We start from the raw sequence: 12,548 nt of genomic DNA, 5'->3' as shown, positions 1-12,548 counted from the left end.
ATGTGATATGACTAAGCACAGAATAACAAGAATCAGTAATATTGACTTAAGTATACCAGCTAGACTACATTAATCTAATATCATGATGTGAATTGTTAACGTTAATTTTCTAAAATGATTTTAGCATTTAGGCTATTATAAAGGTATGTATAAATTAATATTATTTTAAAAATATTTGTATTAACATAATAATGATACTTATTTACTATTTAGTATTATGTTACTCTGCTTTTTTCACTTATTTCTAGGTTTTTCTGGAGTTCTCAAAAATTTGGGGGTGGGCATAGCTGAAGTTTTCTGGTCTACTTCCAACTGTGCTTCAGAGTTGCTCCTGGCAGTGCTTGGGTTGTCAAAATTAACATTCACGGGGCCGGGAAGGTGGCGCTAGAAATAAAATGTCTGCCTTGCAAGCGCTAGCATAGGATGGACCGTGGTTTGATCCCCCGGCATCCCATATGGTCCCCCCAAGCCAGGAGTGATTTCTGAGCACATAGCCAGGAGTAACCCCTGAGCGTCAAACGGGTGTGGCGCAAAAAAACAAACAAAAAAATTAACATTCACACAACATATATAATTTTAATTTGAAGATAATCTAATAAAAACTACCCTAACTTAAAGTAAAAAATTTTCTTTATTTTCCCAATGGAACACAAGCAAGAAAACTTTGACCACAAACATGTAAATGAAATTTTAATATTAGAAATTCTCAAAGAAGATATTTTTAAGTACTTGTGTGGTTCTCTGTGTATAGATTATATTGTGCACTTAATTTCTGAAAAATGCTACAAACACAAAAATAAACTCATCATCCTAGCAGTCAGTCTAAATTCTTGCCTTTCCCTTTCCTTAGAAACACTAATGAATATTCTGTCTCTGTTGATTTGCCTATTCTAAGCTTTTTCAAAATAAAATTATATACTATATAGTAGTTCATGCCAGGACTCGTTAACTTAAATTTTTTTTTCAAACTTCATCTATGTCAAGACATATAGTACTTCATCTCTTATATTTTTTTGGAATACCATTTTTGTTTAGGTAATGCCATAATTTATTGATCCATTTCTAAGCTGATAGAACTGAGAGTCATTTATATTTTTTGAGTTTCATGAATAATTCTATGAATATACATAAATGAATGTTTGCAAATATATGTTTCATTTCTCTTGTTTATATTACTAGGAGTGGAACTTCCAGGTCATAAAATAACTTAATCTATTTTAAGGACTGCCAAATCATTTTCCATAATAGCTTCTCTCTTACACATTTTCATCAACAGCGGAGAACCCTTATATCTTCACATTCTTGGTAGTATTTGTTATTTTTCTTTTTCTTTTGAATATGTCTTTTTATTTATTTATTTATTTTTAAATTTTTGGTTTTGGGGCCACAAACATCGGTGCTCAGGGGTTACTTCTAGCTCGGTGCTCAAAAGTCGTTCCTGGCAGGCTCAGGGAACCATATGGTATAAGAGGGATTAAACTTGGGTCAGTCCCAGATTAGCTGCATGAAAAGCAAATGTCCTACAGCTGTGCTATTACTCTGGCCATTATTTCTTATTATTTTTTGTTTGTTTTTTTTTGGGTCACACCCAGCATCGCTTAGAATTTAGGCAATTCAGGCCGGCGAGGTGGCGCTAGAGGCAAGGTGTCTGCCTTGCAAGCGCTAGCCAAGGAAGGACCGCGGTTTGATCCCCCGGTGTCCCATATGGTCCCCCAAGCCAGGGGCAATTTCTGAGCGCTTAGCCAGGAGTAACCCCTGAGCATCTAATGTGTGTGGCCCGAAAAAACAAAAAACAAAACAAAACAAAAAAACCAAACAAACAAAAAAAGAATTTAGGCAATTCCTGGCTCTGCACTCAGAAATTGCTCCCGGCATGCTCAGGGGACCATATGGAATGCTTGGGTTCGAACCACCGTCCTCCTGCATGCAAGGCAAATGCCCCATCACCATGCTATCTCTCCAGCCCTATTTGTTATTTTTTCTTTTCTTTTTCTTTCTTATTCTTTCTCTGACATATTGTCTCTATCTTGTCCCCATCTCCAATTTTAATCTTCAATATGGAATGACATACATTCTACAATTTAGTTGCATTCCTGGACTTTAAATGTTGTTAAGCCTCTTAGAGGAAGTAATTTTGAAATTTTTTTCCTATTAGTGATGCCGGACACCTTTATATACTTGTTGGCCATTTTCATATCTTCTTTGGAGAAATGATTATTCAATTCCTTTGCTCAATGTTGAGTTTTAAATTGTTCTATTCTTATTCAAAATTATTTTATATTTTATTAGTATTGAAAATATTTTTTGTTTTAATTTGGGGGCCACACCTTGTGGTTTGCTGGGCTTATTACTGACTTTGCACTTGGGAATCACACCTGGTGGTGCTCAGAAAATCTTCTATAACAGACAGAATCAAATTCACAGAGGAACACATATTAAGAGAGTGCCCTATCCACAGTAGTATCATTCCAGCCCTGAAAAAAATATGTAGATATACTATCAATGCTTCTTTACCATCTGTCTTTATCTGTCATTTATCATCTTTACTATCTGTCCATCAGAATATCAAAATATCTCCACCATTGTCCTATGGTCCCACTTCAGCCCTTCCTTAGCCTTCTCAGTTCTAATTATTATGTTTCATGAATTTTTTACATTGGGGATTATCTAAACCCTTGATTTCTTTCTTTATGTTGGACTTGAGCTTTAACATTTTTGTTGCAAGTCAGCCCCTGAAGAGGTTGACTGATGGAGGGATGGAGGATGAGGTCTTTCCCCTTCAGCTCGGAACACGCATCTACAGGTAACACCCTAGGGTAGGGCACAATCACCGATCAGGTTAGGGTCAGTAACATAATAATCCCCTAAAATATTTACATACACAACACATTTTATTTGTTGTTGAGTACTACATTTTGTTTCTAGATCTTAGCTATTGTAAATGATGCTATGATGAATATATGTATGCATATATCCTTTCTTTTTTTGTTTTTGTTTTTGTTTTTGTTTTTGGGTCACACCCGGCAGTGCTCAGGGGTTATTCCTGGCTCCAAGCTCAGAAATTGCTCCTGGAAGGCACGGGGGACCATATGGGGCGCCGGGATTCGAACCGATGACCTCCTGCATGAAAGGCAAATGCCTTACCTCCATGCTATCTCTCCGACCCCCGCATATATCCTTTCAATTTGATATTTTTGGTTTTGGTTTGGAGCCACGTTGGTTATGCTCAGAGATTACTCCTGTGGTGCTCAGAAGACCAGATGCTCAGTGATCCAACTGGGATCAGCTGTGTGTAAGGCACGTGACTTATCACTATACTCTCTTTTTTATTCTGAAAATTGATGTTTTTGTGTTCTTGGAATAGATATCGAAAAGTAGCATTTCTATGCTATATGGAATTTATATTTGTAATATTTGAGAAGTCTCCAAACCATTTTCTATTTTCTATTTTTCTTCCTTTTTCTTCTTTTTTTCTATTTCTTTTTCTTTCTTTCTTCTTTATTTTTTATCTCTTTCTTTTTCTTTCTTTCTTTTTTGTTTCTTTGTTTCTTTCTCTTTCTTCCTTTGTCCCTTCATTTGTCCCTTCCTTCCTTTTTTCCTTCCTCCTTCCTCCCTTCCTTCCTTCCTCCCTTCCTTCCTTCCTCCCTTCCTTCATTCCTTTCTCCCTCCCTCCCTTCCTTCCTTCCTCCCTCCCTCCCTCCCTCCCGCCCTTCCTTCCTTCCTTCCTTCCTTCCTCCTCCTCCCTCCCCTCCTTCCTTCCTTCCTTCCTTCCTTCCTTCCTTCCTTCCTTCCTTCCTTCCTTCCTTCCCTCTCTCCCCTCCCCTCCCTCCCTCCCCTCCCCCCTTCCTTCCTTCCTTCCTTCCTCCCTCTCTCCCTCCCTCCCTCCCTCCCTCCCTCCCTCCCTCCCTTCCTTCCTTCCTTCCTTCCTTCCTTCCTTCCTTCCTTCCTTCCTTCCTTCCTTTCTTCCTTCTTTCCTTCCCTCCTTCCTTCCCTCCTTCCTTCCTTCTTTCTTTCTTTCTTTTCTTTCTTTCTTTTTTCTTTCTTTCTTTCTTTCTTTCTTTTCTTTCTTTCTTTCTTCTTTCTTCTTCTTCTTCTTTCTTTCTTTCTTCTTTCTTTCTTTCTTTCTTTCTTCTTCTTCTTTCTTTCTTCTTTCTTTCTTTCTTTCTTTCTTTCTTCTTTCTTTCTTTCTTTTCTTTCTTTCTTTTTTCTTTTTTTTCTCTCTTTCTCTCTTCTTTCTCTTCTTTCTTTCTTTCTTTCTTTCTTTCTTTCTTTCTTTCTTTCTTTCTTTCTTTCTCTCTTCTCTCTCTTTCTTCTCTTTCTTTCTTTCTCTCTTTCTCTCTCTCTTTTCTTTCTTTCTTTCTTTCTTTCTTTTTTCTTTCTCTCTTTCTCCTCTCTCTCTCTCTCTTTCTCTCTCTTTCTCTCTTCTTTCTTTCTTTCTCTTCTTTCTTTCTTTCTTTCTTTCTTTCTTTCTTTCTTTCTCTCTCTCTTTCTCTCTCTCTTTCTCTCCTCTCTTCTCTCCTTCTCTCTTTCTTTCTCTCTTTCTCCTCTTTCTTTCTTTCTTTCTTTCTTTCTTTCTTTCTTCTTTCTTTCTTTCTTTCTTTCTTTCTTCTCTTTCTTTCCTCTCTTTCTTTCTCTCTTTCTCTCATTCTTTCTCTCCTTTCTCTCTTCTTTCTCTCTTCTTTCTTTCTTTCTTTCTTTCTTCTTTCTTTCTTTCTTTCTTTCTTTCTTCTTTCTTCTTTCTTTCTTTCTTTCTCTCTTTCTTCTCTCTTTCTTCTCTCTCTTTCTCTCTTCTTTCTTCTTTCTCTCTTTCTTTCTCTCTTTCTTCTTCTTTCTTCTCTTTCTTTCTTTCTTTCTTTCTTTCTTTCTTTCTTTCTTTCTTTCTTTCTTTCTTTCTTTCTTTCTTTCTTCTTTCTTTTCTTTCTTTCTTTCTTTCTTTCTTTCTTTTCTTTCTTTCTTTCTTTTTCTTTCTTTTTCTTTTTTTTGAGCCACACCCGGTGAGGCTCAGGGGTTACTCCTGAGTATGTGCTCAGAAATCGCTCCTAGCTTGGGGGGGACTATATAGGACCCCGGGGATCGAAGCTTGGTCCATCCTAGGCTAGCACTGGCAAGGCAGAGGTCTTACTGCACCGTGCCACCGCTCAGGCTCCTCAATACCATTTTCTAAATAGGCTGAAGCAGGCAACAGTCACACAATGAATTAAAGTTTTATCATATCTCTATTATAATTAACAATGTTATCTTTTTTATATTGAAATTTATTAGAGGGGCCTGAGTGATAGCACAGTTGGTAGGGCGTTTGCCTTGCATACAGCCAACCCGAGTTCAATCCCCAGCATCCCATGTGGTCCCCCAAAACCAGCCAAGAGCAATTTATGAATGTAGAGCCGAGTAACCTTGAATGCCAGCGAGTGTGGCCCAAAACCAAGAAGAATAGAAGATAGATAGAAAATTCATCAGCTTTATAATGGGAATGCACATGTTGAAAGAACAAAGTTACTACCTCGTACCTGCAAGAAGGGTTTATATAAAAATACATCACTTTACTATTTTACTTTGTATATTATGAATAGTTTGCAAATTCTTTCTCCTATTGTGTCTTTTCACTTTTATAGGTCTTCTGACACGTGAAAGACTATAACCTTGATGAGAACTATTGTTTCCTTTGTTGATGCTTTTGGTGTTAGATAAAAATTGTTGCCTAAAAATTATAAAGGTTTTTTTTAACCATTGTCCTTCTAATAGTTTTATTATTTTTAACTTTAACATACAAACATTAATTATTTCAATTGCAGCTAGTAATTGACTTATGCATATATATGATGAAGTTTTCTTAAATTACACTCTTGTTTTTATTGTTGGTCAAATTATAAATGCTCAGGTGTCACTCCTGGCTCTGTAGTCAGCATTTCTTCCTGGCAGTGGTCAGAGGACCATCTGGGACTAACTCTAATTGGCTATGTACAAGGCAAATAGGCAAATGCTCTATTGGGTGTTTTATCACTCTCCTCAAACTCTTTTCTTAATAATTACATAACGTTTAGTACTGACATTTTACTGGTATTTGTAGGCCATTGACTTTTAGGAAAATATATAAATATTCATTGCCATTTTGCAAATTGTCTTCTGCATATTATATTTGTTATTTTCTTAAATTATCAATATACTTGTCTAAATATTGTGTTGTGCTTGTGTTCTACTTTTTTTAACTGTTTTTTTAAATGTACATTCATTTTGAAGTTTATGTTGTCTTTACACATAGTATTGGAATTTTAGATTTTGCAGAATTAAACTTTGTAATTTGTTGCATGGAATCTTTGAACTCCTGATGGTTACTTCTCAATTCCCCTTGTATGATGAGGTTCTAGTGACCCATGTCCCATGCTGGACCTGTCCTTGCAACAGGCAGCCAAACAGATCATTCAAGCCTTGCTGCCATGCCACTTTGAGAAACCTGTTTTGCTGCCTTGAGACCATCCTGGATTCTCACTTCAGCATTTGTATTCCTCTTGGCTTAGATAAATAAACTAGTTTTTCTCAAGCCCAGCACAGTCATATAATTCTTTTTCCTGTCACAGCATAAGTACCCACCAGTCATGTACATTTTCTCCTAAGAGTTGAAATCTAGACATCGACATTACCTTGATAAAAGATTCAAGATGTATAGCAATAATTCTATTTTGGTCAGCTAATAATAAACAATGTTTCCAACCATCACTTTTACCTTTTTTCCCCTTCACTCCTTGTGAGTAGAAGCTAATAAAATAAAATAATTCAGATAGTGCTTGACCCTTCACTCCTTTCCTTCGTGCTTTGGGTTGATAAAGCCCTCCCATCTCTTTTGAGTCAGATGGTTAAGACATTTTAGGGCTTCAAAAATATTTTGTACATCTGTGAATTGGTCATACATTTCATATCAGATGACAAGTATGTGAAGCACGTAAAGGATTCTTGTAAATCATTTTCAGGAAGGAAGGCAAGAGGAATTATGTTTCTACTGAGCTTGATGGATTAAGGCTGAAATATATATTTTAGAATTTGCATCCTCATTAACTGATGCATGCATTGCATAGCAAGTTGAAAGTAAAGCAAATCTTTCAGAGCAAAAGATCAAAGAGTAGTGAGGGTTGATCAGCCTCTCTTGCTGATAAATCTAAATGGAAGGAAATGAAGCTAGTCACCAAAGCTACTGCAGAAAGCTATCTATATCTAAAAGTGGGAAGCCTGTCAAATCACCAGACTCCTTGATTTCAGGAATAATTACTGCCCCGAATTCTCTAGCAAGCTTGCAAGGCTTAACAAGTTCTCTTTTGTTGCATGCCAGTGACTGTCAGGGATCCTTACTCCTAATACTCATTCTATGTGCTTTGCGAAACAGAATATTAAGAAGCACATAAGTAGACATGATGGATGCATAAGAAGACAGTGTTTTCATTCAGTGCTTTTTCACACTTTTGCTCTTCTCCAAATTATGTCAGGCAGAATTGATATTTAAGCTTTTCCGTAAAAACTGGTTAGAATATAACTATTTCTTTTTCCTTAAGCTTATCTACAAAAGCATTTGCTGAAATATCTTATTTGGATTTTTTTCCTAAGTAGAATCCCCTCTGACCCAATGAACTGTACAGAATTAGAACTATTCAATTGTTGGCCTAAGAAAACATTATAAGCAACAATATACCTTTAGAACTGGTTTAAAACATCATTGAAATCAACTGAACGCAAAGCTGTCTCATAGAATAAAGTATTAAAATACACAAAAATCTTTCACTGACTTTACCTTTTAGACTGAGAATTTTAAATCTTAAAAAAGAACAAATGAAAAAGGAGTAAATGTTCACAAATGTCTGGATTGTATTTCATGCCTTTAATCTAACTCATAACCTGCTTTCAAAAACATTGATTGACTAATACCAAACCATAAAAATTGGAGAGAAGACCAAGAAATCTATAACTGTTCTAAAATAATTGTTTGTAAATTTATCTGACTATAAGTCTGATGATACCAAAATATTCTTTGGAGATAAGAGACCATAAATACAGGGAAGATACCACAAAATAAAATTAATTAAAGGGGCTTTTTTGAGTGCAATAATTTGTGGGGAAGAAAAAAGGAGCGAAAAATGCTGACGAAGAATCAGTTTGCTATTGGAATGCTGAAAAATATGGAACAAAGTAGGGTCCTGTGGAAAAAAAGAGAGTTTTATTATCCCTTCCCAAACTAGCAAACATATCAACAAAAATTTACTGATATACCAAGCATTGGATAATATAAACATTAAATTAGAAACAAAGACCATAAAAAGTAGACGAACTAAATTAACAAGTTCATGTAGATGATCCCGTGGGTTTAGTAGTATTATGTATCTGGCTAGTTTCATAAATTTTATGCAACAGCAGTAACTGAAACCTAGTCATGGTTGATCAGAAAATACATAGATTTCAAAACAAGTTTGCTAGGGTACCATATGCATGAAAGATGAGGGAAACTTGCCATTGATGTCAATATAGTAAAAAGAAAAAGGCTTTAACGTTAAATCTGTTACTACATTTTATCACAATAAATAAGTGTTGCAGGGAAAACTAACCTAAACAAGTTCAGAAACAATGTTTTGACTATATAATATGAGATATAAATAACTGTATTTCATTATACAACTGTGTTTAATTTTCCTTAGCAAATTATCTGAAGATAATTTATGTACAGTATGTTTGAACAGATAAGAAAATTATTGTATGTTCTAAAAACAAAGTATTTCTAATAAAAATTAATGAAAAGAAAAAATTAAAAATAAACCTGTTGATTTTGGGTATAAAAATAGTACAATGAATAGGGCTACCCCTTGAATGTGCCCAATCCTCAGCACCATACATGGTCTTCCAACTTTCATCATGTCCTGATTCTATTCTCTGATTTTCTGAGATTTCCAGATGAGGAATGCCTGGGATTGAACCTGGGTTGGACACATGCAAGGCAAGTGCCCTACCAGCTGTGCTATTCCTCCAGTGCCTGTTCATCTAATTTTTTTTGGGGGGGGGCACACCCGGCAGTACTCAGGGGTTACTTCCTGGCTGTCTGCTCAGAAATAGCTCCTGGCAGGCACGGGGGACCATATGGGACACCGGGATTCGAACCAACCACTTTTGGTCCTGGATCGGCTGCTTGCAAGGCAAACACCGCTGTGCTATCTCTCCGGGCCCCTGTTCATCTAATTTTTGACAAAGCAACTGAGAACATAAAATGAAATAAAGACAGTATCTTAACAAATGTTGTTGGGACAATTGGATAATCACATGTACGAAATTAAAACTGTATTCATATCTCATACTTTAATAAAAGTCAACTTAAAGAAGATTAAAAACTTTGAGATCAGATTTGAATCTATAAAGTACATTAAGAAAAATATAGCCAGAATGCTCAGAGATCTAAATATCAAAGGAGTCTTCAACATTAGAATGCCAATGGCAAATGCTACAGAATCAAAATTAAACAAATGGGGTTACATCAGACTAAAAACTTTTTTAATTTTAAAAGAAATACTGGCCAAGAATTAAAAACTGCTACTTGCCTAGAGAAAATGTTTGCATTCAAACATCAGGTAAAGGATAGATTTCTAAGATATAAAAAGTACTATTAAAGATTAATAACAAAATCGTAGTACTCTATCAAAATGGGGGGAGAAAATGAGTAGACACTTCTCTGAGAAAGACCAGCAAATGACCAACAGGCACATGAAAAAAAAATGCTCACCACCATTTATTTATCAAGGGGGAAATCCAAATCAATACAATAAGATCTCATATTGCACCAGTTAAAATGGCACTTTAAAAAGTACTTGGAACAATCCATGTTGACAGGCATGTGGTTAAAAAGGAACTCTCATCCACTGCTGGTAGGATTGTTGCCTTGTCCAGTTCTATGGAAAACAGTATGAATGATTCTCAGTAAACTCAGAATTGATTTGCCATGTGACTCTGCCATTCCACTTTGGCATATTTCTCCCCAGAATAAAACATTCATTCAAAAAGACATATTCACACCATTATTCATTACAGCACTTGGAATAGTAGCTTACATTTGGAATTCCATTTAGATGTCCAATGAAAGATGAGTGGATCATGAAGACGGAATATTAAACAGCTGTAAGAAATAATGAAATAATGAAATTTGCTGCCTTACAGGTGGAACTGGAAGATATCATCCTAAATGAGGTAAACTAGAAGAAGTAGGATAAACACAGGATATCACTCATATATGGTAGTTAAATAATTGGATGAGAAACTACAATGGATTTAAGATTGAGAGGTGCCAATTTCACCCTTGGCCCAGAGTATAGAGAGAAGGAAAGAAATAGAGTTGAGGATAGAAATAGAAACACAGAAGTAACGGGGGGTGAGGGTGTTACAGGGGTAACTGAGGTAAATGTACTTAAGTACATCAATGGTATTAAGGAAATATAGAGCTAAGTATACAAACCACAGAGTCAAAAATGCTAAAATAATGAGATTCAAACTTTAACAATTGAACGTCAAAAGGTGTCTGTCAAGATGGCAGGCTTGGGAGTGATGTTATGGGAGGGAACCTGAGAACATTGATGGAGAGAAGTTGACAGTGATGGTGACTTGTTAACAGGAATATTGTATGCCTGAACCACAACTATGAATAACTGTGTAAATCAGTGATTTAATAAAAAGTAATATTATATATATGTATATATATATACATTTAAAAAACTCAACTGAAGTTCTGAGTAGCAAAATAAAAACCTCTGTAAAAAATTGAGGAATTCCAAGATAATATGGTGGAAACTTCTAGAAAGCAACAGGAGATGAAACATTGACTAAAAAGAAATACAAGGCACCAGAGAACTATAGCATGAGTTAATAAGGAATAGTGAAAGAGTTGTCTGTGTTCCTATATAATAGAAAGGCAAATTGATGAAGAAACAAGTTAAAGATATGAGGACAGAGTGAAAACACAGCGATAGAGCATTTGCCTTGCTTGCAGTCCACCTGGCACCAACCCTGATTTGAAGGCATCCTATATGGTCCTTCAAGCCTGCCAGGAGTGATTTATGAGTGTAGAGTCAGGAGTAACCCTTGAACATTGCCGGGTGTGGCCCAAATACCCAACCCCTTATATAAATATATCACAGAGGGGCCCAGAGAAATAATACAGCAGGTAGAGCACTTGCTTGACATGCCAGCAACCCTGATTCAATCCTCAGCCCTCATTTGGTCCTCTATGACTGCCAATAATGATCCCTGAACACAGAGGCTGGAGAAAGCTCTGAGCACAGACAAATAAAAAATGACAACGAAAAAGTAATGATAAGTAAGAATTTACCTGAGGAATGTACCATAGTAATCAAGATCAAGTGATGGGACTTAGGGGTCCCAGTGAAAATAGACTTAAATAGAAAAAGTCCAGGACACATTTTACTCAGGATGGATGGCAAAACAAAACAAAACAAAACAACAAATACATAAAGAACATGGAGAGCAGCAATATTAAAGAAAACTTTCATACAAAAGAAAGTTTGTAAGATTCAGAACAGATCAAATAAGACTCTAGAAGGCAGAAAAAGATAAAGGTTTATAGTACAAAAACTCTTTGAAATGAGCTCATCACCAAAAATATTCTATCTAGCTACATTAGGGTTGTCATAAATATGGAAATAACTTTGGAAAGAAACTTTTATATTTTATTTATATGTAGCAACTGTTAAAATCCATTTTTCACTTTTTGGATTCTAATAAAGGATTTTAAATTACTCACAAATCATAAATTAGACCATATATCTATTTTTGTATAGTTCTATCAACCTATTAGATATACAGCTCTGTAACACTTTTCTAATAAATAACTCTATGAATTCCAGTTAATTAGACATTTTTAAATTTTTAAAGAAGGTCACTATGACCTTTGTGGGCCATCTCTAACAATGCAATTCAATCTCTATCATTAGTTAAAATATCTTTAAAAAATAATGTTCTATTCTTTAGATGTATTTCATTAGTCAGCATTTAATATTGCATAATTATCTATCTGTTACTTTAGACACTTACTGGAACCACAAGCAAAATTTTGGTATGTTCCACTAGGTCTTTTTCCCCTTATCTTTTTTTTTTTTAATATTTTGGGGCCACACCCAGTGACTCTCAGGCGTTAGTCCTGGCTATGAGCTCAGAAATTGCTCCTGGCTTCGGGGACCATATGAGATGCCAGAGGCTAGAACCACAGTATTCCTGGGTTAGCCCTGTTCAAGACAAATGCCCTACCTCTGCGCCATCACTCCAGCCCCAACCCCTTTATCTTTTTTTTTTTTTTAATTGTATAATGTATAAACCATGGCACAGATAACTGAGGAAATCTCCAGAGGACTAGGCTCATTTTATTAAAGCACAAGGTTTTAGGACAGTCAATCATGAATAATATCAATCTATCACAAGACTGATTTGATGATTCAGATTCCATGTAAACTTGAGAGCTGAAATATAGAGGACTGTCATAGTTACTAAAACTTTCATAAATATATAATGAAATGTTT

This window comes from Suncus etruscus, chromosome 13 (assembly GCF_024139225.1).
Source record: "Suncus etruscus isolate mSunEtr1 chromosome 13, mSunEtr1.pri.cur, whole genome shotgun sequence".
Classification (NCBI taxonomy): domain Eukaryota; kingdom Metazoa; phylum Chordata; class Mammalia; order Eulipotyphla; family Soricidae; genus Suncus; species Suncus etruscus.
The sequence above is the reverse complement of the archived record's forward strand: the minus strand, read 5'-3'. Positions refer to the sequence as shown.